The sequence below is a fragment of the Heterocephalus glaber genome, unplaced genomic scaffold (genome assembly GCF_053883595.1).
Source record: "Heterocephalus glaber isolate CG9 unplaced genomic scaffold, H.glaber_assembly_v1.0 deba00001509, whole genome shotgun sequence".
Classification (NCBI taxonomy): Eukaryota; Metazoa; Chordata; class Mammalia; order Rodentia; family Bathyergidae; genus Heterocephalus; species Heterocephalus glaber.
The window spans coordinates 7,325,526-7,352,896 of NW_028258325.1; positions in this window are offsets into that span (position 1 = coordinate 7,325,526).

Consider the following 27,371-nt stretch of genomic DNA (forward strand, 5'->3'; position numbering starts at 1 on the left):
GAGATAAATGTAATCACATGAAATAAAATGTACTGTACAAAAAAGGAAATAATCTACAGAGTGAAAAGACAACCTATGTAATGGAAGAACACATTTGTCAGACATGAATCTGATAATCATTTAATTTTCAAAAATTATAAGGAACTTGACTCAATACAAGGAAAGAATTAAAAACAAGGAGTGTCTAAGTAGCCATTTCTCAAAAGAAGACAAATGGTCAACGGGTATATGAAAAATTGTTTAACGAACAATTGTCACTAACATGAAGAAAATACAAATTAAAATCACAGTAGGATCTCTGTTTACACCTGTTAGGATGGGTATCATAGAAAAGGACAATGTTGCCAAAGAATGTGAAGATACTGAACTCTCACCCCCTGTTGGTGAGAATGAAAATCAGAATAGCCTTGCACAGGACAGTCAGAAATTGTCTCAAAAACATTAAAGTAAAGCTTTCCTATGATTCAGCAAATTTCACTATAGAGTATATATTCAAAGGAAATGAATTAAGTACCTTGAAAAAACATCTTCACTTACATGTTCATAGCAGTATTGTTTATTTTAGCCACTGTATGGAATCAGCCTCAATATCCATGAGAGATTAATAGATTAAGACAATGTGGACTATGTAAAGAGTGGAATATTATTAAGAATTCAAGAAGAAGAAACTCCTGTGTGACAGCAAAATTCATTTGTGACAACATGGAGGTACACGGAGGACGTTATACTAAGTGAGGTAAACTAGACACAGTAAGTCACATAGTGTATCACAGCACTTGCATGTGATAGTAGAGAAATAAAATTCATATAATCAAAGAGTGGAATGGTGAGTACAAGCAGCTGGGAGATGGGTCAAGCTGGGAGATGTTAGTCAAGGGTTCAAAGGGGAGGGAAGTGAAATTTACCAGGGGGAGGGTGATTGTGAATGGCTGTGGGCATGCACGGAGTCCTGTGAGGAATGTCATCATCATGTATTACAAAGATATGCTTGAAGGGCTACAACAGACGCAGGGAGGAAGAGGGGAAGGTAAGGTGTTAAACGATGAAGAAATGTCATGTACCAATAATAAATGCCATCCTTATGTACTACAAATGTACCAATAATGTTTAAAATTTTAATTCAGCATGATGAATAAAGTTCAACAATAGAATATACTGCATGGTGACTGTAATTAATACCGGCTTACACACATAGAATTAGGTAAGAGAGTGGATTTTAAATATTCTTACTACCAAAAAATAGAAAAGATAATTATAAATGAGAATGGTTATATTAAATAGCTTGATTTTCACAACCATTCCACAATAAAAGAGATATATCAAAACAATATATTGTGCCCCATAAATGTATACAATTTTTGTTTGGCAATGATGCCTCAGTAAATCTTGAACAAAAGAAAGTGGCTCTAATAAGCCTAAATCTTGCCTCATGAAGCAACTTAGTTGCCATTCTGACAGCCCCTGACTCTTCTACAGCTAAGAATGATCTCTGAGTGATCCAGTATGTTGCATAGGAACTCACTAAGAGAGAGTAGATCTCTTACCTACTAGGATTTGTGAGCACCAGTGAGATGCCAAGTGCTAAACTTGGAGACTTGTATTCAAAATAGTCAAATATTTTTTTTGCTCTTTAAAGTCTTCTCAATTCAGAGTGGGAGAAACAGAAAAACAAACATTAAGCTATGCCACACACTTTTTCTAGGCATCATCGAAATTGCTACTTTTCTGTGTCAAAAAAAATCTGATCATAAGCAATTTCAGTATCTCAACCCAATCCATGAAATGTACACTGGGGTCTACGGAGCAAACTGTTAGAAATTACAACTAATACTGATTTCCTGGTGTATGTTTATAGAAAACATTGTAGGAAACTGTAGAAGTGGGTTAGTTAACCAGTCATCAAGAAAGCTAGCTGTTGGACTGAATTCTAGTCCAACTTTTTAGTATAGCTGCAAAGGCATCCTTGGGCACATGGAAAGGAGCGGTGTGTGTGTGTGTGTGTGTGTGTGTGTGTGTGTGTGTGTGTGTGTGTGTGTTGAAAACAGGATGGGGGAGAGGAGAGGGGCTTAGGGCTGCGGTTTCTGCAGAGCTGCTGAGAGCCCAGAACACATGGACTTCCCTTTTGACATTGTTCCTAGTGAGAAATGCTTGTCTGTTGATAAGTTTGTTTTTTTTCATAAAGGAGCTATTTTTGAAAATTGCTTGAGGATTCAAAGAAAATGTAAATGAGTAGGTGAAAAACATCTCAGTGCCTAGGGGGGAAAAGGTGGAAATAGCACTATTCTACTTTATGAGTATTGATACCAACGCCAGGTGCTCTTTCACTCCTGATAGCCTACAGCTTTAAGGGCTTGTAAATAGCTTTCAAACGATTTATTTTCACATCAATATGATACTGAGGAAGTTTTATTCACTAAATGTTTATTTGTTCAATATCAAAATCTATGGGGACATGATACATATGCCTACATAGCAGCATGTATTATAGAGTTTTAGCTCCTTAGGCAGAAAACAATGTTTGTATTTCTTCTTTTTTTTTTTTTTTGTACTGGGGATCGAACTTGTGACCTTGAGCTTGAGAGGCCAGCCAAAACCACTGAGCTAAATCCCAGGCCCAAAACAATTTTTTGTATAAGGAAGGTAATATTTTAGAAGTATAGAACACTGGGCAGAGCGCCAGGATGTGTAGCTTTTAGCCACTAACACTTATTAAGGGACAGTAACCAACAGTTGGCAAACATCCATACCTGACGTCAGACACAGTAACAAGGTGCTTAAGTCACTCATGGCTCATGTCAGCTCTACAGCAAGTATCATCACTACTGTTTTTCCAAAATAATTTAGATTCAGCTTTTGATTGTTGTTCAAACCTGTGGTATAATGCAAGGCCCATTGCTAATTGTTAGTTCAGAAACTGAGTGAGTGCATAAATTAGTGAATAGAATCATAATATCTTGATGGATTAGAAACCAACAGAAAGTGGAAGGAAAATGTGTTAAAATGTAAGATCTGTCCTATGTGCATTAGAACTTCTGTAACAGTGTATGCTAGGCGGGGTGGTTTATAAACAACGGGAAGTTATTTCTCAGAGTTCTGGCAGCAGGGAAGGCCAAGATAAAGATTGTGGCTTAGTGTCTGGTGAGCCTCCTCTTCCTGCTTCATGGATGGTCATCTTTTTGTTGTGTCCACAGTTGATGGATTTCATAAATAAATTTATGAGACCAAGATTTTCAATTTCCTCAGTAAAGTGAAGCACACAAAGGCTTCATGAAGGTCTCGTGGCTAGTTTGTAATTATTTAATTGGTGATAATATGCTAATTATATCCATTAAATAGAATGTTGGTGTCAAAAGGAAGCTTCAAATTCTTGCCTGATTATGGCAAATTTACTTATATTGATTTATGAGACTTTCATAGATTATGATGATAAATCTAACAGTCAAAAAATACAAAAGCTAGGAAAAATATTTTAAGATGGAACTCCTGGAAGGAGGAGAGGTTATCTGTTCTTAAAGTGGAAGACATGGAAATAGGAGAATTTTGGGGAGACATTTAAAAGTCCAATTCTAGGCAGTTTAAATTTGAAGCACTGATGAGCTATGCTAAGCAGAAAGGCAGTCCAAGAGATTAGTGGAAAAAGAAAAATATTTGAGAGTAATAATCACAGTGACAAAATAAGAATTCTCATGTAATACCACATTAGATTTCTAAGGGAGAATGTATAGAAAAGTAAATTTGACAATTTATTGCCTTTTTTATCCTATTGTTTATTGCTTGTACTATTTTATTGTTTATTACTTGTACATCCTATTATTTATACTCCACACACTAATGTTGTTAAAATCTTGAAATACAACACTCCACACAGACAAGTCTTTTTGTGTGAGTGCATGGGTATACATGCGTGTGTGTTTAAGTATATGTATCACACGAAGAAAAGCACTGTGTTCAGTGTGATAAGTAGCAATGTATGGTGTAAGTGACTTGCTCATATCAAAACTGGTTTTCCCCAAGAAGCTGAAATACTACTTTACACAAACTTAGAGATTTAAGGCTTCCTACTGAATTTACTTCCAAGCTTTAAAAATTGTCTCCTCTAGTGATAAATACCCCTCAGACATCCACAAATAAGTGAGAATCTGCAGTAGGTTTTCAAAGAAATTTTCAACAAGAGCTTGTAGAATAATAAATGGCTCAAAGGATTTACAATTGACAGCACCTTGTTCTGTTAAGTCCATCGCCCTCATTTGCTCCTGGGTTGATTTATATGGAATTACTGTTTTAGCATTACTCGCACTGGCATTTTAAACAACACTCAATTTTTAGTTGAAAAATACTGCTACAAGTACCTTAAGAGAATCAATGGTGCCCTCGCAAAAAGCTGGTGGATGGTACTTGAAAGAGTGTATTTCAGCAAATTTTGTAAGGCAGGTCTAGTGGTGACAAAACAACCAAAGAATTAATCAATAGAGCAAAGGATTGAAGATGTGATATGCATCATGTATATCTTATGCTATTATGTTAACTGAAATAAACCAGGCACAGAGAGGTAACAGCATCTCTGACTTCTTACAGCTGAGCAATTACTAAATCTGTTAGACATGGAATCTATTTCTGCCCTATTACTTAATAATATATGGCAGTTCTAATGTGCTCCAAACCATAATTTGAGAAGCATGACCAAACTCTAGGCTGTGAGCCTTTTCAGAATAGATTATATATTATTTCTCTTTCATCTCCTGATCTTGGTACAGTGCCTTTTAGAATACACGTACTTCCAACTCATTAAAATAACTAGGAAGCGATGTGTTTTGTAAATTTACCAATTGCTTTTTAAATGTAGTTTAATGAATGGGAAATGTGAATAAGTCCATAATTAATTCAAGCTCTACTTTAAAACAGGTCTCAATGTTTCTTCAAATCAAATAATCAGCTTGAGCAGTAGATGAAGTCAGAAGCATAAGCATGACAATTTTTTAGGAAGATAGTTGGAGTTTCCGGCAGAGCCTAGTTAAGAGTGGGAGAAAATGGTTAAAGAATGAAGGTTAATGAGCACAAGGAGCCATAGCACACGGCAGCCAGCTAAATTGTGATTTGGAATCAATTTAAATGTGCTTCGCCTTCCATGTGTGGTTTCCTAGGTGAAACCATGTATTTAGAAAATATTTTCAGCACTTGTCCGCACTCACCAGTGGCCATCTTTCAAAAATGTTAAATTCACTGCACATAGCAGTGGTGACTGCTTATCTAATACAGGCACAACAAGCTCCTTGTTGGAAAACTTAAACTGAATAAATTCTTCTTCAACTTAGAGAGCCATCTCTGGTGTAATGTACATGAATTATAAGACAACAAGAGGAAGATAATGCACTATTTGAATGCTAATATGTCCAATGTCATTTATTATGTTTCCATTTTCTCTTGAAGTATCCTAGCTATGTGAGCTTTGAAATATGAACAAAAGGTACTTGGGTGCAATGGATTTCAAAGGATACCATTAAGGTAGCACAGGTACTCACCATTATCAATGCCACTCACAAACATTATATTTCCCAAAGTGATTTCAATGCAATTTTTCATACACACGGTCTCTGACGTTCACATCACTGTTGCTTTATTGTGATTCTAGGTTGATTCATCCATCACCACCACTATCCACTCTCTTATATTCTACTTACTTTATTCAGGTTGGGTTCATTTTAAGTATGTATGACATTTAAAAATATGCCCTGGAAGTGTCTTAAGGGAATTAATATTTATTGAATTTTGTGTATTTTAGGTGCTTTATTTAATGTGTCCCATTTAATTCTCAGGAAACATTATAAAGAACTTAAAAGAGGGTCACTATGAGTTTATCATGACTTTCTTAGAGAAAACTGTCCATCTTCATTCTTGGCAAGATGGATTCAGGCAGGTACCAGGGAACTGTTGCTAACCCATTTGAACCAGAGAAAATGTTTCATTTCTTGGTGAAGAGTATGGTTCAAGGTGAGGCACATAAACCAAGCCTAGTGAACCAGAATCTACTCTTGAACCATTGAAGTGGGGAGAATGGCTTCATAATCTCCAAAATGAAGAGCTCTTAGTTTATGGCAGAATTGAGGATGACTGAGACTTTCTTGCCATGATCATTTAAAGACTGTCTGAAAAGGAGAAAAAAGCAAATTCAGGCAAGAAAATGAGGAAAAGATAGAGATTTCATGTCAGAATTGGAAAACATGAATAAAAATATCTCTGAAATGAACTTTGATCTTCCATTTTCCCAGATACATTAACTCAATATTTTCTGCTTCTGTTCGAACTAATTTGAGCTAGGTTTCCTTCTGTGGGATGCAAAATATCCTATTACAGATTACAAAGCTGATCCCTCTTCTGGAAATTTCAATGATTGGTGCAATTAATGTAATAAAAATATATTATTAAAACCCTATAATGTAGACTTCAGGATACGGTGGCATAGAGACATTCTTCACATTCAGAAATGATTAATAACAGCATCCCTGCTATTTGGCAACTTAAAAATCATTTCTTAAAAAGAAACAAATATGGAGACAAAGACTGATGATATAAGGCAAAGTGCAGTAGCTCTAGACTAGTAAGTTACTTTGTTGTGGGACACAATTTCCTTGGATATTTCATATTTTAAAGAGAGTTTTCTAAAACAGATTAGGGTTTTTATCAGGGCTTGGTAGAATGCATATGATTTTTAAGAGACTGGAATGGGATATTCCTGGTGATTGAGACCATGTAACCGAAGGGGTACTAGAGCACACTAAGGCAATTTTGTAGGTCAATATCAAAGGAATTAAATTGAGGAGGTTAGGTGAATTTCAGGGGAGAGTGGGGAAAACACTTGGTGTTTCCAGATATTATGAATAGCTGAGCATATGCATCAAAGCAATTCTCCCTTTGTTAAAATATGATTATAGATAAACTCATACAGAATACAAATGTAAGACTTTAAAATACACTTGGATGGAAGTATGGCCATCCTGTTCTCAGATCTAAGTTGTAAAAGTTCTGGTGGTAGACGCTGTTTCCTCACTTTGAGATTTCCTTCATGTCAGCTAGATCCCCCCTCTCCCAGCTCTCTTTAACTCAAAATTCCTTCTGAGGACAGAGGAAGTGATTCAGTTGACTGACTTTCCAGAGAATGACTGTCTATAGTCAAGTCTCTTTTCTCATTTTTAAAAGTGAGTTAGCTTCAGAAGAAGGACCCCTATGACTATGTATGCCCCAACACATTCCTATCTTTGAGTGCAGGTCACCTCCAGTTTTTCCTGTAATTGGAAGACAATTTTGGACTCTACTGATATAGGATGACTTACTACAGATATTTCTACTTTAAGCTTGTTTTCATCTACCCTTTATAATAGTAAACATGTTATTTTTGTTTCTGTCATTTCTTTGCTATATTTCTTAGCATTTTCCAACTGGGCAGAGAAGACAGGATCTACTCATGGTACTGCTTAAGATTCCCCACAGTGGGTGAATACTCCAGAAAAATGAAGAAACAAGATAGACAGGAAGTAATATGGAAACAAGTGCATGATGAATGAAAAATTGGATTGATATTTTCAGTTCTTCAGATGTTAGAATTCAGTGGATGATCTGCATACTTAGAGTTCAACTTCTTTAAATTTTAATACAAGACTGTCTGATTTTAGGCTTCAATGCCTTTACACATTAACAATTTTGGACTTAAAATGCAATAGGAAATCTCTGAACTTTAGTCCTTGGGAATTTTGTAATTAGAGGCAGTTTATATTAAAAATTGGAATATGCTGTTACTTAGTATTTTATTATTTCAGTATCATTATACATTTTATGGTAGAACTTTAAATTTTTAATTTAATCTTAGGAAGAACTACTGTTATACTATATTAAATAAGTGACTAGATTTAAGTCAGGACTGGAAATAGAATTAAGAATACTTCTTAGTTATGTGTAAAGTGGAAGTGAGAGCTGTGCAGTAAGTTTTCTTTTGGGCATGTATCTTTTGAGGGAGGATGTAATTTCTAGACAGGTATTCCAAGAAAAGGAATGTCCAAGTAGCGATAAGTCCCATTCTCATATTTATTACCCAATGATAAATCCATGTCCAGCAGTCCAACAGCATACATCATGCAAGTGGGAATGATTTTCCCACCCATTTTGCCTCTGTGATTCCTTTGTTTCAGTGTTTTTTTTTCTCTTCTCAGAATTTGGAGAAGAATCTGAGTCATTTCGTTTACGTTTCAGATTCAGACCCCAACATTACTGCTCAAATGACAGTGACTTTCAGAATCAAATTCAAAAAACCTATTAAAGTAATTGTGAAAAAAATTCAGATAGAAGAAGCCACTAACAAAATGAATAGAAAATGGGGGAAGTATTATTTTGATCACTTGTAAATTGAACTTAAACCATGACATTTATGAAGTACATCGCAGTAGAAAAGCTGGCTGCCGACACTCAGCTACTTTTATGTCCCATCTGACTGCAGCCATTCTATTAACCTGCTGGTGCCTGATCCATGCCATAGGAATAATAATGGGTGACAGGCTGGATTTGGAGATTTAGGTCAGATGGTGTTTTAGTTATTTCAAACTAACTTGACAGTTTCATTATGCACATACAGTAAACGTTAGTATTAATCCAACATTTATGAATAAATTTTTCATGTTACCTAGAGCACTATTGTCTAATATAAGTAGAGTCTACTTTAAATCTTTTTATAAACTACCCTAAAAAATGAAAGAAACTACTTGACCCAGCACACGTAAAATATAACCTTTGCAATATACGATCAACATAACATCTTTTAGCCCCATTTTTAGGTTAAGTCTTCAAAATGTGACATACGTTGTGTAGCTGTGAAACATCTAAATTCAGACATGTACTTTGGGTATTCAACTGCCTCCTGTGGCTTGTGGCTTGTGTATGAGACAGTACAGATAGAAAAATACAGAGAAATGAAAGCAGCTATCTGAGGAAATGAGTGCTATCTGCAGCAACCTAGGAATATTCTGTAGTTCTCACCGTGGTTCCCAACTCCCATAATCAATTGTGATAAGCTCAAATCATACAACACTCTCCCAGAAACAGGGGTGGGATCAAACTAAATCTTTTTGTTTCAGTTGCAGGAACTGGGCCAAAGTTATATGGGAAACTGACAACAGGAGTGGAACCCAAATTGGAGATACCTGTTTTCCAGCTGAGGCCACAGCTTACAAGATGTCACCAGTGTGCCTCCCTTCTGTGACCCTCAGGCAGCATTAGACTCACTCCTGAGTGACAAGGATGATCATTGTGTGTGTGTATCTGATGCACAAGGGATGGTGGAGAGATATGGTGAATGTTTACATTTACAAAACTTATTATAGTCAATCACACATTGCTAGGTATGATGGTGTAACTGCGTTTGATGCAAGGGGGTGTATTTTGAGGGAGATTAATGACAATGTGTCTTTTACTGTAACACATTTTTTTAAAATTTAATCACATACAGTATTTTTATCACAATGTATGTATTCATGGATCTAAGTATTTTATACATGCTTTAGTAACATTAACCTTTTTAAAAAGGAAGAACTTAGATCTTTCTTTTAAAATGTATTATTCATGATGTGAAAGTTGTAGCAACGATGGCCTAGCTTTATCATTCATTCAGGAAGTCAAACAGGATAAATGTCACACTTGTGTAATTGTGTAAAAGAATTTTCCATTTCCAGATTTTTAAAGTCTTCCCCATGACAACCTCTATGTTCTGTTAACACCAACTTTTGCATTTCATTTATCCTGCAGATTAGATTTGCAAATAAGACTTGTGGATTCTGTCTTCACTCTAAATTATGTCTCTCACATATTGCGTTATGGCCCACTGCATCACGATGTAAGATGTGGAAATTAAAACTCAAGCAGGAAAGTCATAAACATTGTCTTTAACCTGGAAAATTATAGTAATATAACTCATTCACTACATGAATTGTCAACATTGACAGAAAACAGTAAGATAGATTACAGGGTAAAATATCTGATGAAATGGTGGAGCGTGCAAATATAATGAGTGCTACACAGTTAGGAATATCTAGAAGTTTTGAGGTGTAATGCAGGATTTTAAATCCTCAAATGACCAAGATCCTCTTTTTGGCAATACCATAGTCTTAATGCGTGACCTTAGGCAAGTCACTTACCCATATGGTACCCATTTTCCTAGTGTAAGAATGATGCTCATAATCTATGTTCAGCTCCACAATGTTTGCAGAGAGCTTTGGGATACACGGATGAAAGGCAGCATTTACATGTAAAGTAGTGTTATTATTCAAATCCCCCTCTGCTAATTACTTTGCAGCAGGTGTATTGAAGGAGACCAAATGAGGAAAGAGAAAAGAAAACTTGGCTCTGTAAGTGATGAAAATCTGATTACTCCAAATCAGTTTATTCTAAGATAGGGTGGGGTACCCTGTGCTGCATGTATGAACCATTTCTAACCACACCTCACTTGGGATAAGCAGATGAGCAGAACCCCTCCAAACTATCCTCTTTTCCAGTCATAAGGAAGAAAACTGTGAGCTAAGAATAAACTTATTAGATTTGAAGCATATTACGGAAAACTATCTATTGCATGAATATAGCTTGTTACTCTTCAGCACTATTTTTTACCACTTTACTGTCAATTTACATTCCATCCATGCAATTAAATTACCACTGATGTTGCCGTCAATTAACTCAACTTTGGTGGGTTCAATGACTCCTTCCTCAACTTTCAGTCCTCTTATGTGTTAAATACATTACAAGTCTTTGGGGTGTACTTAAAAAGCAACCTAAGAATGAAGATGACTTGATTGGGGAGAATAAAAACTACCTTTGGTATCCTAAGATATCATCCTCAAAATTCTCCAGCATAATTTGCTGATGAGGCACAAAAGGTTTGAGACTGTGTCCTATTCAGTCTGTTATCTCTAAAATAATGGATTTTCTTTTCTAAGATTCTTTTCCTGACTTACATTCTCCAATTACTTGTTTGTTAACATACCCTCTGTTGTTACTATTAATTCATCAGCTTTTCTTTTATCTCTTTATGCAGATCTGTAAATTAGCTGGTGAAATTCTTGCAGTAACTCTATTAGCTAGATGTTACTTTCTCCTTTCCTGCAGATATAGATTATAAGCAGGGCCAGGTTATGTTACCTGGTCAAGGTCACACTAGGTGATTGGTAGAGAAATGAATTTTAATTTGCTCCAACTCATCGTATAATTTTCCCACTCTACTAGTCTGCATCTTAAAAACTGTATCTCCCCTCAGGTTTCTCGCACTGTGCACTTATTTGTTATCTTTCCCCTTGCCACTTTTTTTTATCTGTTTTGAAACAACAGAACATGTGCATGTAAAATTTGGTAGCATGGAAACAACTTCTTTGAGTAGCTTTCTGAAAAGATCTTGGCCTGCCTGAATAATTACTGCTGAAATTAATGTCATCCTGCTAACCCCTAAAAGTGCCTGACATTCTTTCTTTGTGACTAATTATTTTACAGACGGTGCTTTAATTGCAGGATGTAGGAGGTACTTTCTATAAATGCTTAACATTACAAGGGGACATGATCTGCAATCCTCACATCATTAAACCTGCTACCAGAAATATGCACACTTCGGGAACCAATGATATTTGTCAAAAGAAGTCCACGTGTTCTGTGGAGGGCAGGAGGCCGGGCTCAGGAAAGCAGCCTCATCATTGTCCTGTGCTGAGTGCATTTAATTATTTACTAGAAGGAAGACATGGGCGATCCAGCTTCTCCAGAGAAATGACTATTCAAGGAACAGGATACATAAAATCACTGAGTGAACTGAAATCAATGACTAAAATAAATTCCTCAGGACAGTTTGTATGTAGTTTGCAACCATCACAAAATAGAAGCTGAGGAAGCCAGCTGAAGACAGCCTGAGTGGGAATTGCAATTTAGCTGTCTGTCATGTGATCCCTGTCCATCTCTCCTACATGAACAAAAACTCTGAGAGCAATGCAAGCTTTCTTGCTGCACTGTTCTCAGATGTAATCTAGTACCTAGGATGAAGTCTCCCACATTGTATGTCTTTATTTTTCCTTGTTCTCACTTTCAACTTTTATTTTTAGAACATCTTTGCAGCACACAACAATTACACTCATCATGAGGAGTTGGTTCATGGACATAATACATTTTAATTCATTTTTCCATCCACTTTGCCTTCTCTCCTTCATCTCCCTCTAGCTCTTGCTCCCTTCCCTTTTGCAAATGATCTCTCTCTGTTTTCCATTTTATTATTTTGCTCTTTAATTTACTTATATTTTGGTACACAAAAGTCTTAAGAGTGAGGAAACTCAAGATCTTATTTTTAGACCTAGACCCAAAATTTACTTGGAGGTAATAGAGCATTAAATGACATCGATATTTTCAAAATACAATCTGTGGCCACCAGCATCCTAACAAGAAGGCTAACCAGTAATGCACATGTTTTACACGCTCCATTAGATAACAGATGAAGATGGGGTTTTAGGATCTCAGCTATGGCTTCTTAAACAGCCTCAGTTTCAAAACCAGTCGCTGGACTCAAGGGCCTGATTCCTTCTTGCACTAACACATTTCTGCATTGACACACTACCACTTACTCCAATCTAGATACAACTGACACCGCTCTGTGACTTTGAAATTCTAGTGATTCTGTATCACATCTCCCAAACTGACTGAGAAAAAGTCCTGAGGAGATAGGGTTATGACAGGAAAATAAGATTGTGTGAGCACACAGTTAAGAAAAGGAGCATATTAGTTAAACAAAGTGGTTGAATCCTACATATAGTTTAACATAGACCAACTGAGAAGTTACCACAAGACTCAACTAATGGGAGATCAGTGAGATCATTTTCACAGGCATCATGAAAGTGAACCTTGAAACACAATGGAGGAAAGGGTAAAACAGACATGAGAATTTACATGCAATTCTGTAAAGCTGTCACAAATTGGGATGTGAGAGATTAAGTAGGGAGAGTTAGTGACTGGGGTATGATGTGGAGATGAGGTATTTCAACCTAATATAAACAATGATGCTTCTACATCATTCAAACTCATGGCATATTCCCACCTGCAAAGAGAGATCTCTACCTTGGTCCTTGTTCTTCCCACCCAGGTTCCATTCTGACCCCACCTCGATCCCCACTTCTGTTTCTTCGGCATAATCACAAATGTTTCCTCTATCTACACACAATCAACCCCAAAATAAGTTCTCATTGCTTTACTGGTATCTAAAATGAAGCTATCTTATTTCTACAAGTCTGTTTCTTATTTTTCCTTACTTTTTAAAATTCCCAGTAGATCTTGGAAATATTACTAAAATCAGCTCATAGAGTTCTTTTTTTTTTCTACCCTCCTGTAATCTCACTGTATCATCTATTATTTAACCAGTGCTCTGTGAGAGACTTTCAACTTGCTTCCAATCTTTTTCCATTGCCAACAGGGTTACAAAGGATAACCTTCTTCATGCATCATTTCATACCAGTTTACGCATATAATAAATCCCCAAAGTCAATTTCTAAAAGACTGCATTGTAACTGCTGTTATAGCTTATTTTGTTGATGGCCTTTTTGTTTGTTTCTTTGGACATTAAAAAAAACAAAATTAAGTTGAGTGAGTTAATTACAAAAGGGAAGGGAATAGGAGTAAATGAGAGCTTGAAGGTACTTTCAGAAACAGAATGTAAATGTCAAGTAAGGATTCAGCTCCCCCAAAAGGAGGGCACAGTAAAGAAGACAGAAGAAATGCTTCCAATAAATAAGAAACCATTCCATCTCATTGGCAAAAGATCGACAGTCTCGTGGAATAATTTTTTCTGTCTCTGTGGATTTTTAGGTTAAGTCCTCTGCTAAGAATGAGGGTGTTATGGCTAATATGAGTCCCTTGAGCTTTAGGAAAAAAATATTTAGCAAGATACTGTGGAGAAACTGAAATATAAGGTTATAGAAACAGAAGAATTACTGCGTAGTGTTTTGGGGTAGTTGAACTCAAAGAGTGTTGTTGATAATCACATGGAAGACATTATTACAAATTCAAATTTTAAAGATGTAAGAGAACTACGGTTATGACATAAAATGAACTTCAAAACAAATAACTAAATAACAACAATAAAACCACAACTTCAGCTCACTCAATTTTCCATGAATTAGAGGAAGACTGAAGATACAGTTTGTATGAAAAATTTTCTCCCATAGGCTCATGTTCTTGGAGGATGGACTTTCATAAAATGAGTGGATCATGCAGGACCTAACTTCACCAGTGGATGAGCCATTGAAGAAATCATGATTCATTATCGGACAGTGCTGGAAACAGATTGGGGTAAATGGACTGAATGGAGTGATCCTGGGACCTTGAAAATACTTGCAGTATTTTCCCCTTTTTTCTGCTTCCCAGGTACCATGATGCCAGCAGCTTTCCTTGTCTGTGCCCTTCTATCCAGATGTTTCTGCCTTGCTTCAAACTCATACCAATTGATGAGCCAACCCTAAACTAGAACCACTGAAAGTGTGATTCAAAATAAACATTTCATCCTTTAAGTGTTTTTCCTCAGGCACATATTCAGAGTTTAGAAAATCTGACTAATGTTTTTGGCACTACAGCAAAAACAGACACCTGCTTCTCCATCCTGCCCTTGCCATTTCTAATGCAAGTAACTTTGTGGAATCCATTACTATCTATAGTTAATTTGCTTATCAGCAGCTTGGGGTGACTTTTTAAAAATATTCAGTATATATAAAAATTAAATAAGATATGGGCCAATGGCACTCATCTTTTGAAGAGCCCATACAATACCATATATAAAAATGTTCTTAGAAATTTAGAAATGTAACAGGCTAGATATACATAGCTGTCATCACCTCAGAATAATTACTTCTTATCTGAAGTTACACAATACATCTGTGGGACATATAAATAGCTTGTTCTCCTGGATGTGCAGATAATTTCTGATCATATCATAGATTATGATTATCAGAACACCATTCGAAAAAATATGTATTTATATTTCATTATGACTATGTGAGCAAATAGATATATCTTATCATATTTTTAAGAGAATAACAATTCATAGAAAAAAAACTATCCTTTTTTTCTGTAATTTTTTTTAAAATTTTGAAAATACTGTTTGGCATTCACTAATCTATTCTCTTCTATTATTTTTCTCACTCACATTGTAAGATAGGACATCAATAAAACTATACTGGATACAAAATTGTTTTGGGTGAAGAATACGCTGTGTCTGTCTTAGTTATTTTCTCATTGCTGAGACAAAATACCCAACACTCACAAGTTAATTCTTTGGCTTACAGTTTGTAGAAGTTTCAGTCCATCATCAGCTGGCTCCAAGGCAGGGTGACATGGCAGATAAGCATCACAGAAGAGAAAGAGTTCATGGTGGGCAGAAGGTAGCAAAGCAACAAGTGATGACCACAGTTCTTTTTATCCCTTATATTTTATGCAGGTTACTTAGGGCAGGTGGCACTCACACCCTTAATCCTAGTACCCTTGAGCCTAGCATTGCACCATGAATCAATTCCAGTGTTACACACTGTAGATCTAGCCACCTCTGAAAAAGCCCCACCTATGACTACATGAGGCTTTGGGGGACATCTAAGCATAAACCATAACATTCTGCCCCTGGCCCACCTGAAGACACATGCATATCCCTTTATGCAAAAGGTATTTAGTCCATCTCAAAGAGTTACCAATCCTAACAGTTTCAGCATTGCTGAAAAGGCAAAGTCCAAAGTCTCCTCTGAGATTTAAGGTAAACTCTTAGCTCCAAGCCTCTGTACAAATGAAAATAAAGTTAAACACTTTCAACATTAATGGCACAAAACAGACATTTCCATTCAAAAGTTACAAACAGGAGGATAGCAAAGAATGAGAAAAATGCAAGGCCAAAATCCAGCAGGGTAAACATTAAATCTGATAGTTCCATGTCCAGCATCCCTGGGAATCTGTGGCAAGTTCTGAACTCCAAAGGGACTTGTGTGACTCTGTCCCTGTAGCACTTCTGGTGGTTATAGATTCCCTGGCTTCTCTCTGAGGCTGGCTCTACTCCTTCCTTGCAGTTTTCCTCACATGACTCAAGTTTCTGGCTTCTCCAACCTTTGGGCTTTCCACAGCACCTTTAATTTCACACTCACAGCTTCACACACTGCCCTCTCAGGGCACACTGCCTGGCCTTGCAGCCCTTCTTCTGAAATCTGGATAGAAGCCTTCCTGATTCCACAACCTTGAATTCTGCATGGACCTAAAAGCAACACTACATGGATGGCTCCAAGGTCTGCTGCCAGCTGAAGCAGTAGCCAGGCTTCCTTCTCTCTTGGCTATAGGGCTCCAGTCCCTATGAACCAAATCCCAAAGAATAACTTCCCTAGGCCACCACCATTCCTGAACATGGTGCTTTGGGCCTCTTTCTCAAAGTAAAGTCTTTCACCTTTGCAACTCTGAGGCTCCAGAGACTGGAGTTCTGTTGGTTCTTGTGATGTTCTCAGGCTGTCTTTTCTGCTCTCTTCTGAAGTACTTGGCATTTTTTTGCTATTATTTTCAGCTATCAATTTCTCCTCTGTTCCGTCTCTCCAGGCAGCAAATTTATAGGAGCTTCCTTTCTGGCCAAACCAAAAACAATTTAAATCATTCTGCTTGGCTCTTTGCTTTTGATTCACAACATAAATCTGGCTAAAGGCTTCCAATAGTAGCTAAGCCACTGCCTCAACATTAGATTGCCTTCAAATTTCTTCTACCAGATTAATTAGCCCACCATCCTTAATCTCAGTCTCAGGCAAAGTCCCTGGACATGAGCAAAATGCAGGCAACCTTTCTGTTAAGGCATAACACATCATCTGTAGTCCAACAACCAATGCAGTCCTTCTTCCCAGCAGAAACCTCCTGAGCCTGGTCTTTACTGGGGCAGAATTTCTATCAGCATTCTGATTTCTGAGCTCTGATCAGAGACTCTCATCAAGGGGAGCCTCAGGTGTTCCAGTGTTATTTTTTCAGCTGGCACCTCCAAACCTTTCCTAACTCTTCCCCTTCTCACAAACCAGCTCCAAATGCTCCTAAACTGAATGGTCAGGTACAGTCACAATAATGACTCCCACTTCTCTAGTACCAAATTCTGTCTTATTACTATTCTCCTTCCTGAGACAAAATACCCTACACCTACAAGGTAAGAGAGGAAAGGTTTATTTAGCTTACAGTTTGTAGAGGTTTCAGCCTATAATTGGCTGGCTCCAAAACAGGGTGTCATGGCAGAGAGGCATCACAGAGGAGTAACAGTTCATAGTGGCCACAAGGTAGCAAAGCAATAAGGAGTAACCACAGTTCTTTCTATCCCTTATATCTTATCCAGGCTACTTAGGGTGGGTAGCACTCACACCATTAATCCTAGTGCCCTTGATCTTAGCACTGCACTATGAATCAATTCCAGTGGCACACACTCTAGATCCAGCCACCTCTGAAAAAGCCCCACCTACAACTGCATGAGGCTTTAGGTGACATCTAATCAAAAGTCAAAGGACAGTTTGTAACACTCTCATGATTCAGTCTTCAATATAATTTAATTGAGTAAACAAATATTCGAGGAAAGCATGGTTTGTGTTAACCACTGAAGATACTACAGGATGAATGAATCATGAGTAGAATAGACAGAAATGTCTAGTGAAAAAGAACTACTGGGTCAAAAAGCTCAAGGGTTATCATGCCAGTTATATAATTGGCTGTGAATCCTTGGTCTCAGGAAAATATCTGAATTTCTCATTTATTCATTTGATTTTTGTTGTTGTTTGTTTGTTTTTCAGTCCCAGGGATTGAACTCAGGACCTTGTACTTCCCAGGTAGGCATGGTGCCACTAAGCTATATCCCCAGCCCTACTCATTTTTTGAAATATGCATAAAATTATAGTGTTTCTTTAAAATTCTTCTGTGACAACTAAATAATGTTACATATACTTATTTTCATACAAACATCCAGAACACGGTCTGAAAATTAACCTATTATCACCTAGTTTATTCTTCTATAATGATCACTTGCTGATCCACAGAATTAGTAAGCTGGTAGGAAAATGAGCAAAAGGCAATAGAATTATACCTGGAGAGGAGTTGAGGGTCAAGGCCACTGTGAAAAGTTTAAGAGGTAATTTTCCATCTTGGACCAGCTCTACTTATTACAAGATCATTATTGATGAATAGCTACAACCTGATAGAATGAGATTAAGTATAATAAATGAAAGTTGTATAAAGGAGAATCATCCTACCATAGAGTCATAGAAAAGTGGGAAGAATAGGTAGTATGTTCTTCAACATGTTTACCCGCCAAGAACAGTAAAATAGGTTTGTACGTGCATGTTTGTGTGCATGTGCACGTGTGTGTGTGTGTGTGTTTCCAGGCAACCTTAACTTTGGTAATTTAATAAGTCACTGAAGAGAGGATGGTGTAAACTGCATTCTTTAGAAGTTCTGAATAAAGACTCTGGCAATTGAAGTGACGTATCTCAGAGGCAAGAATCAGCTGGTGAGCTGGGCTACACTTGGCAATAGTAGTATTGAGATTGCTGGTGAATGTTCAGAAGTCAATTTCAGAGTGTTTGATTTTACAGGCAGCACATAAGATGTAATTACACAAGTCCCAAGGATGACTGAGGGTAGCTTTGCTGTTTCTGAAGAATGTGCATCATCCCACAATGCCCAATATATCCAGCCAAGCTCTGGATAGGCAAAGAATAATATATTGACTACAAGGCAGACGTCTGAAGGCTTCTGATAGCCCCTTCTTTAAAGTAGAATGTTTAAAGTAGTTGTTCAATTTTTTTTTCCAAAAATAAGAAAAGTCTAGGAATACATTTTAATTGCCAAAGTTAATTATAGTAAAATACAATATAAAAGTTGAGTAAAAATCCATGGTTTTAAAGCCTCTCCCCAAATTCTGGATATTTCCAACAGCATAGGTAATTGTTGCTTTGCTTTGTCTGCAATGAGGGATGTTCTTCGCTGACTGAATCTTGTATTGCAGTGACGATGAAGATGGAACACTGTTTTCAGGAAGAGAAAAATATCTGAGTGCCAATCAGAGTATAAGAATTGAATACTCATACATGTCAGGTAACATAAAAATCTGTGGAAAGTGTAATCAGGAAACAGAGATAAGGGAGTCAGGGAAATTGGCCAAGAATATATTGATGAACAAACTGTGACTGTGGTATATTTTTCCCAGAAGGAAGGCTATCATTGTTCAGAAAAATCAACAGCCTATGGATCTCATGGCCAACTACCAGAGGGTCTCAGACTCCCTCAATTTTGCCAAGGCCACAAGTCACTCACACACCCTTTTTGAATGATGAGGAGGAGGTGAGTTTGTGGACGGTAAGCACTGCATAGTGTGTATTTGCATAAACCTTAAAAATCTTTCCCCAAAGCATGTGAAGTCACAAATATTTCAGTGGATGTAAATAATTTTAATATAGAAACCATGGGAGTCAACACAAATGTGCCATTTATCTCTTCTATATAGCATTGCTTGGGGACCCTGTCTGAGTTGTTGAATTTTTTTGGCTAAATTGCATCTAATAAAGCAAGGTATGTTCCTTCTTCAGAAGTTCTGCTTAAATATATCAATAGATATCTAAGTGGTTTGGAGAATTCTTGACTATAGAGTTTTAAGAAAATAACAAAGCCATTTGGGGCTTCAACTTCATTTGTTGCAAAATGGGAAGAATAAACACTGTTCTATCCACCTGCCTCATAGAGGGGACCTTCTGTTCTTCCTTCTCCTAAGAAGTGCTGCCCACTTATTGGTCAGGTGCAGTTTTAAGCATTGGAGACCTAACAGTGAACAAAGAAGTCCAAAGGTGCCACCTTGGTTGAACCAACAAACTAGGGATGGAAAATGAAAGATAAAAATTTAATTACGAAGCATGTTAAGACTCTATGAAAAAGAAAAAAAGTGTGGTGAAGTATGAAGAGCAGAGAGAATGGCAAGAAATTGTCACAAACATCGTCGATATCATAATGAGAATAAATTTTAAATGGTATATAAATAGTACACAGGACCTCCTTTAGTGGTGTCCTGGGAATCCTCCCACATGCCAAATGATACATGAAGCACTTTCAGTGCATTACTTTACTTCTTTCTCCTGATAAATCTAGTAAAGTCTGCTGTCCTTAGAACTATTTTATAGAGAGGATGAAGATACACAAAATTAATAGTATTGTACTATTTGTTAAAGGCAAATTGTACACTAGTAGAAAAGAAATATTTTGCTATGTCCTCCCAAACTTACACACACAACCCCAGATACACACATATACCCAAAGGTGAAGTACACAAACAAGTGAAAATCATCCTTCAGAAGGCCAACTCTCAGATGAGAATATACCTGACATATCTTGAGCTCATTTGGAAATTGCTTTTTGGCCTAGAATTTTTTAGTGGGCAAGTTAAGAGTAGAGTAGAGTAAAATAGAATTAGAGAAAAGAAAAGGGAAATCCAGCACTGTAGGGATATTCTTTTCTCTCACTGTTTGTGCATGTGACAGATGCAGTAAGGATGCAAAGTGGAACAGCTGAGATCTGGCCCCATCATTCTGGTCCACCTCGCTCAAATAATACATGGTTCTGTGGTTCTGTGGTTCTGTTCCCTATGTCTGAACTCAATGCAATAACAGGGCCCAAGAAAAGAAACGCTTTCAGAATGATGGAAAAGGGAAGAATGAGTTGTAATAGCTCTAAACACGTTTACAAAGAAGACCATATTAAGAATGCTGAAGGTGAGCTTGACTGAGGCTGATGGTAGCTTTTATTTAATTCATGTTGTGACTGGAGACCTCAGTTCCAATTTAAAAGGACACTCACAGAAGGACATTGCCTGGAGTACCTGGCTGGTCATCAGGGGGATCTGCTGATGAGACTAGTAATTTGGAAATGTCATTGATTTCCAGGGAACTGTTATCAATTCAGTAGGCTAAAAATGGTTGACACTTTCTCATATGTCAGCCATGCTCTTGAAAACGAATGGCCTTCAAAGGCATCACACACTAATTTCTGACATGAGGATCTTGTATATAAACCAGAATTACAATTTCTACATTAGTATCTGTACTGAGAATTATAATGGATAAAATGGATCATGTAATAGTCTTTGCTGGTCAATGCATTCATTCTGTCAGAAAATCCATAGCAGAAGTGAAATTATAATCAGAAAGGTTTTCTTTACATGTGCATTCAGGTGGAACAGGATGAATTAGTTGGATGAAATCTGTGGATATTGTGGAGATGTTCTGGTTTTCTGTGCCCGTTTCAACCACATGCACAGACTCTCTGCCATAGAGGGAGTATTGTTTCCACAGGATGTGACTCCGAGTCTTCCCAATGGTGTCAAAAACAAATGGGAACATTTGTCAGTGGTTGACCTTCCACAGGATTTTAATTGTGATGACTAATTGTACTTCTCAGGCTGAGGGGATCGGATAGGTCATATGAATGTTAACATAACTACAGTATTTTAAAAACACAGATTTATACATCCAAAATATATATTTTGAGATATAAATGAAGGCTTTGGCAGATTTGCTAAATACAGAGGTAACAGAAAATATAATACTACCTCTATGTGGAAGCACAATGTTTTTCACTGCCTTTCTTTTAATTGCCATAATATCTTGAGAAGGTATCGCCATCATGGTACCTTTTGGATGTGAGAAAATTGCTAGGAATATTGATAACTGGCTGGGGATCCCTCGTCCTCAGTTATGGGGGGTACTTGCAAGTCTATGTCCCTCACTCAGTCTGTGACAGGCTGATCTTCTTGGTATCTGGTATCATGCTGCATTTATTTGTTTTGCTACTATAAAATAAAAAATAACTACATCCACGGCACTTTTTCTTCTAGTTTAAAATTAGGAGTCAATGTTGGAATTGTCTTTTTATTAATGTGTGCTTTTTTGATTGGCATCTGCCAACTCTTCTCACAATTTGGGAGAGCCAGCCCCTCCCCCCAGTCTAGTCAATGCAACTGTACCATTACCGTCTGCTCGGGAAGCTATCATTTCATTTTCCTGAGGTAGAAACAGATTGCAGTCATTAGTATGTTCTCCTCAGCTCAGCACCTAACTTCCTCAGAGACTGCAGTCAGGTGGGTGGTTTGCTGACCCAGGTTTTCTAAAATCCTCCCCTGATTGTTGGGTCAGGATGGCTGTAGACATGTAGCTCACCAGGTTCCCAGAATAGCTGCCTTCGGAAGGTACTTTTCCTCTCCTCTTCTCTTTTGAATACTCATGGCTTCCTCACATTTAATAATTGGTGCAGAGTTCTTCTACTACATTCATGTCACAGTGACTATTTAACTCTTTCATTGTTTACTTGAGGAATGTATTAACCTATGTAGCCTCTTTGGCCTGATAATCCTATCTTATTAAGAAACACAACTGGATAAGTAGAATGAAGACTTGGTATCTTTGTATCCAACTACAAAACACAGAGTTTTAAAGCTGCAATATTTTACAGTTGGAAAAATAATTTAAGTAAACTTCTATTTTTAACAGGTGAAGAAAATGATGTTCAGGTCACAGTGTTTTGTCCAAAATATCTCAATGAGAAAGTGGCAGAACCTGACTTTAAATCAACTGTATTAAATATCTGAACAAGAGTTATGTTTGTTTGTTTGTTTGTTTGCAGTGCTGGGGATCAAATCTGGGCTTTGTGGCCTTATGCATGGTAGACAAACACTGCCACTGAGCTACATCTGCATGCCGCTTGATCAAAGCCAAGCAGTGTAATTGGTGGGCATTTACTGGTATTTTTCAGGAAAATTGTTTTACTACTTTTATCTGAAAGCCTTCATAAATTGTGTGAAATTTTTGAAATGTGTTCACAGGCTGCTTGCGAACATGGCTTATTTTTCAAAGGAATAGAAAAAAATAGTAGTGTTTGTCATTTTACTGACTTTTTTTTTTCCTGGTACTGGGGATCGAACTCTGGTCCTTGTGCTTGTGAGGCAGGTGGCAGAACCACTGAGCTAAATCCCCACCCCGACTTACTGACTTCTAAGATTTATATTTTCAAGAGGGCTGCCACATTGGTCATAAACTCTGATTTCTCCAGCAAAGTTCCAGACTTCCAGGTTATTTTACTTCACTATGCTCTGGATGAAAATTATTTTGAAATGATTCAAAGGCAACACGAAACACTAAGAACCCAGGAAAGCTTCCACACTGGGGTTCAGGCTTAAGTTGGAAGGGTGCAGAAGCTCAAAGAGGCCTTCTGACCTTGGGGATTCACTTGCATTCACCAACAGAAAGCTGGAAATGGAAATGGTCAGGGAGTCTGGAGATGCATTCCAACCGGGATGTGTGCTTCTGGCTTCACAAAGTCAAATGGTGCAAAGCAGGGGGCAGAGATAAGAGCACCCATGGCCTGGGTGTCTTGGGCCACTTCTGCTACCAGGGCATTTTGTCTGATTCCCTTCTTACCTCTAGGCCTTCATAGGACAGTGCACACTCCATAGTTTATGTCTCTAGATTCTCTTCTTTAATTTCTCCTTTCAATAAAAGTTGGCTTACATCCTTTGTACTCCCTTGAACTCCCATTTGTCCAGGGCTCTAATGCCATAATTCCCACACTGCTAACTGAGGAAACACCTCTGGCCTTGGCGTTCTTTGGGGGTTTTAAGCCCATGGCAAATACTTCTTCATGAATGTTATTGCTCTAGCTTTAAAGCCTCTTTTCTTTTTCTCTTTTATTTGCCAACTATTCCTCAGTGTTCTTTACTAATTTATTCTCCTTCATTCCTTATTAAATAAGTGATTGCCTTAGGCTATTCTTAGAGGCTTCTCTCATACCGTAGTCTTTTATAGAAAAATTTCTTCTTATCACCGGTGTTTTAATTCACATATTGTTATCATGCTGGTTCCCAAATGTATATCCTGTACCAAGATTTTTCATCTGAGTTCTCTGTATCCAACTTTTCCTTGAGTTATCCATTTGTATGACTGAAAACCTTGAAGTCAGCATATCTATAACTGAAATTACTACATTTCTCAAAAATCCTTTTTCCATCTGTAATGTTTCCTATCACAATCCATAGCTTCATGGTAGCAGAAAGCCAGGATTCATGGCCCCACCCCCATCCAGTTAATCAGCTTTGTGAATATGTCTCAGAAATGTTTATTTTTCTTCATTACAATCTCAGCCTACTTTTTAAAGCACACTATTTTCTTAAATTTTTTTCTTATCTCTTCTGGAAATGTTCCCTTTTTCTCATGTCTTAGAAACCTTTCTTCATTAACTTGTAACTCTAGTCAAATATCACCTCAATCAGGGATCCATACCTAGTATTCCAAATGGAATTAGATGACTCCCTTTAGTACTTTTATGGAATTTATACATCACAGAAAGGCAGATATGCATGTCATAGTATGAAATTTTTTGTCTAAATGTCTTGGGTCCATAATGTGAAAACCATAAACCCCATACCAACTACTGCAGGTACAAACAACAGGTGCTCAATAATTGTTTAGTGAAAGAATTATGAGTGAAAGGAAGATAAATAGGTAGAAATATGAAGGTAGACATCTTCAAGATATTAAGAAATGTTGGTTGATGGTATGTTGCATCTTTGGAAGGATGTTTCTTTGCTTGTTTATTTTGAATTGATAGGATTAAATTTACTTTGTATTATCAGTAGGATATTTTGAGTGAATGGACTGAGTTAGGGAGGAAAAGTGAAATAAAAAAAAGATAGAACATAACTGTGAATCAAGGCTACACATGAAGTAAGAAAGAATTTGAAACCAGGTAAAAGTTCAATAAGAGTATCTGTGAGAAGGATGTAACTTTTACTAAATGATGATGTTCATGATGATGTTTTATTGGTAAATATAGATTCCAAATTCTTGGGTTAAGTTCTGTCAGTTTTCTTATTTAAATGTATATAAACTGAGAAATGGAGACAAAATGTTTCAAATGATGCAACCTATACTCAAATCCAGATCTGTCTGACTGGACAGCCTACCTCTCTCATGAACCCACCTTATCTGCTGGAGACGGGGACTGCTGAATGTGCCTGCTAATGGTCACAAGGGAGCAGCCTTTGCAGGCCTTTCAGGCCAAGGTAAAGAACCCTGAATGTGCGATTGCAGGAGTGAGTTTGAGAAAATTCAACCTAAATTACCTATGTGAAGGAAATGCCCAAACCTTTGTAGAAGAGTGAAGGGATTGGTTCTAAACTTGCTTTAATTCGGGAAGAAGGTCTCTTTGTATCTTGTGCAGGTAAGAACTGGAAAGCATTAGGACACAGACTTGCAAGGCACATGCCTGGGCTTGCCCACCTGTGTATATTGGGGAAGAATTCCCCAGCAGAGGTTTGCAACATAGCAAGAGCAGGGGCAGCTTGGAAGGAACTGAGTCTGGAGACTAGAATAGTAGAGCAGTAGAAGTTTTCGCAATTGTTCCTAGGCTGAAAGACCCAGCTAACATTTCACTCCTCTTTTGATGGTAGCTTTATCATAACATTGAATTTTCTTATAAATCATCAAACATTTATTTACATGTCCCTCATTGTTATGAAAATCAGAGCTGTTTTAGAAGTAAAAGAGGTTTTCTTCACTTGTTCTTAGGACAATTCCCAACACCTACAAGTGTGATCAACTGTGAAATTAATAGGTGACATGTGCTAAAGGAGCTAATGTCCTTCGTCACGTCAAGGCTGAGTACAAGGAGAGGATTTGAAGTTGTACGTTTTTAGATTAGGCAAGTTCCTGTTTTTAGAATTCTTCATCCTAAACTAAACTTGAAGGAAAATGTCCTTTCCCAAAGTAATTATGTAAATTAGCACCTAGAAATATTCATGTAGATTATGCATTTTCTGCAGTTGGAAATGCTCAGATAGATCAAGTGACTCACACTGGCTTTGATTCTGAGTAGCTCTTAACCTCAAGCTCCTTTCCCTCTGCATTCTCCTTTCTCAGAACAGGTTCAGCTTGTTCTGGGGTAACCAACTGAACACAGAAGTTGTTTTTCACACATACTAAGTTGTTGTAGTTTGAGCCCTTCTCCCTGGTAGCTGTTTTCAGGGAGATGAGTCTCCGGTGCACTCTTCTTTTATCTGTGTACCAGGTTAGCGTACAACCTCTGATCAGTGGACTTCCAAAATGAAGAAAACACAGGAGAATAGTGAGATACATTGTCCTGACTCAGCGCAAATCAGTGCTGATCCCTTCCATTCATGTAATATGAACCAGAACATGTCATATAATACTGCCACCCTACCAAGCACTGATCCATGTAGCTTATGTGCCAGATGAAAAACTATCAAATGAGACTGTGTGAGCCCACATATCCTATGTCTTCCATACCCAACTTAATATTAAAATTTTGGCTTCGTAGGGATAAGGACATTGGAAAAGTGAAACGTTAATGTTAATTAAGGAATAAACAAATATTTACTGACTCCCTATCATGTATCAGCCTCTGTTTTATATTCTGGAGGAATAGTGGCGAATGAATCATAAAAGTTTTCAGTACTAATGAAGTTGCAACCAAGGAGGAGAGGCAAACAAAAATCCTGCAATGTAATAATTTTAAAAATTAAGCAATTATGGCTATTGCTCATACAGAATTCAATGAATATGACACAAGTTTTTCAGTAGCTAACTTAGGTTAAAAAGTCAGCAAATATCTTTTTATTCTAACATATATTTAAACAGAAACCTGAGTGACATATAGGAGCAGCCACATGAAATCAGGAGGAAGAACACTCCTGACAGGAAGTAGCTCAGCTCTGCAGCTGAAATAAGGTCAGGTGGTAGCAAAACAGAAACTGGGTCATTACATATGGATGGGCAGACTAAGAAAGAAGAATAGTAGTATCAGATGCCATTGTAGGAGTAGGAGGATCACTTAGACCGTTTTTTTTTTTTCTTTGCAAGACAAAAAGTTTTGAGGATGATGGCAACCATTGGAGGATGGTAAGCAGCAAATGACAGGATCTGATTTACGTTGATTACTGGTGCAGTGCAGCCTTCCAAAACTTGTGCATTACTGAACCCCAAAAATAGAAGCTGCAATGACAGACATCTTTATGAAAGCCAAAGGCAATATCAGAGTTGAAAGGTGCTAAGCTCCCCTTGCTTTCAATGAGATTGTCAGAAAACTACATTGTTACTGAAAAATGCCAGGGTTGGCAAAATCTAGGATTTTCTGAAAATCTAAAAGAAAAGTTCAGGTGTGTAAAACACTCCTCTAGCATTAGCAAAGTCAAGCAGCTCCAGCTGGTATTTAAACTGATGGCACATATCTGGACACCAATCTGACATGTGCAGTCTCAGAAGCTCTTGAGTGAGAGACTGAAT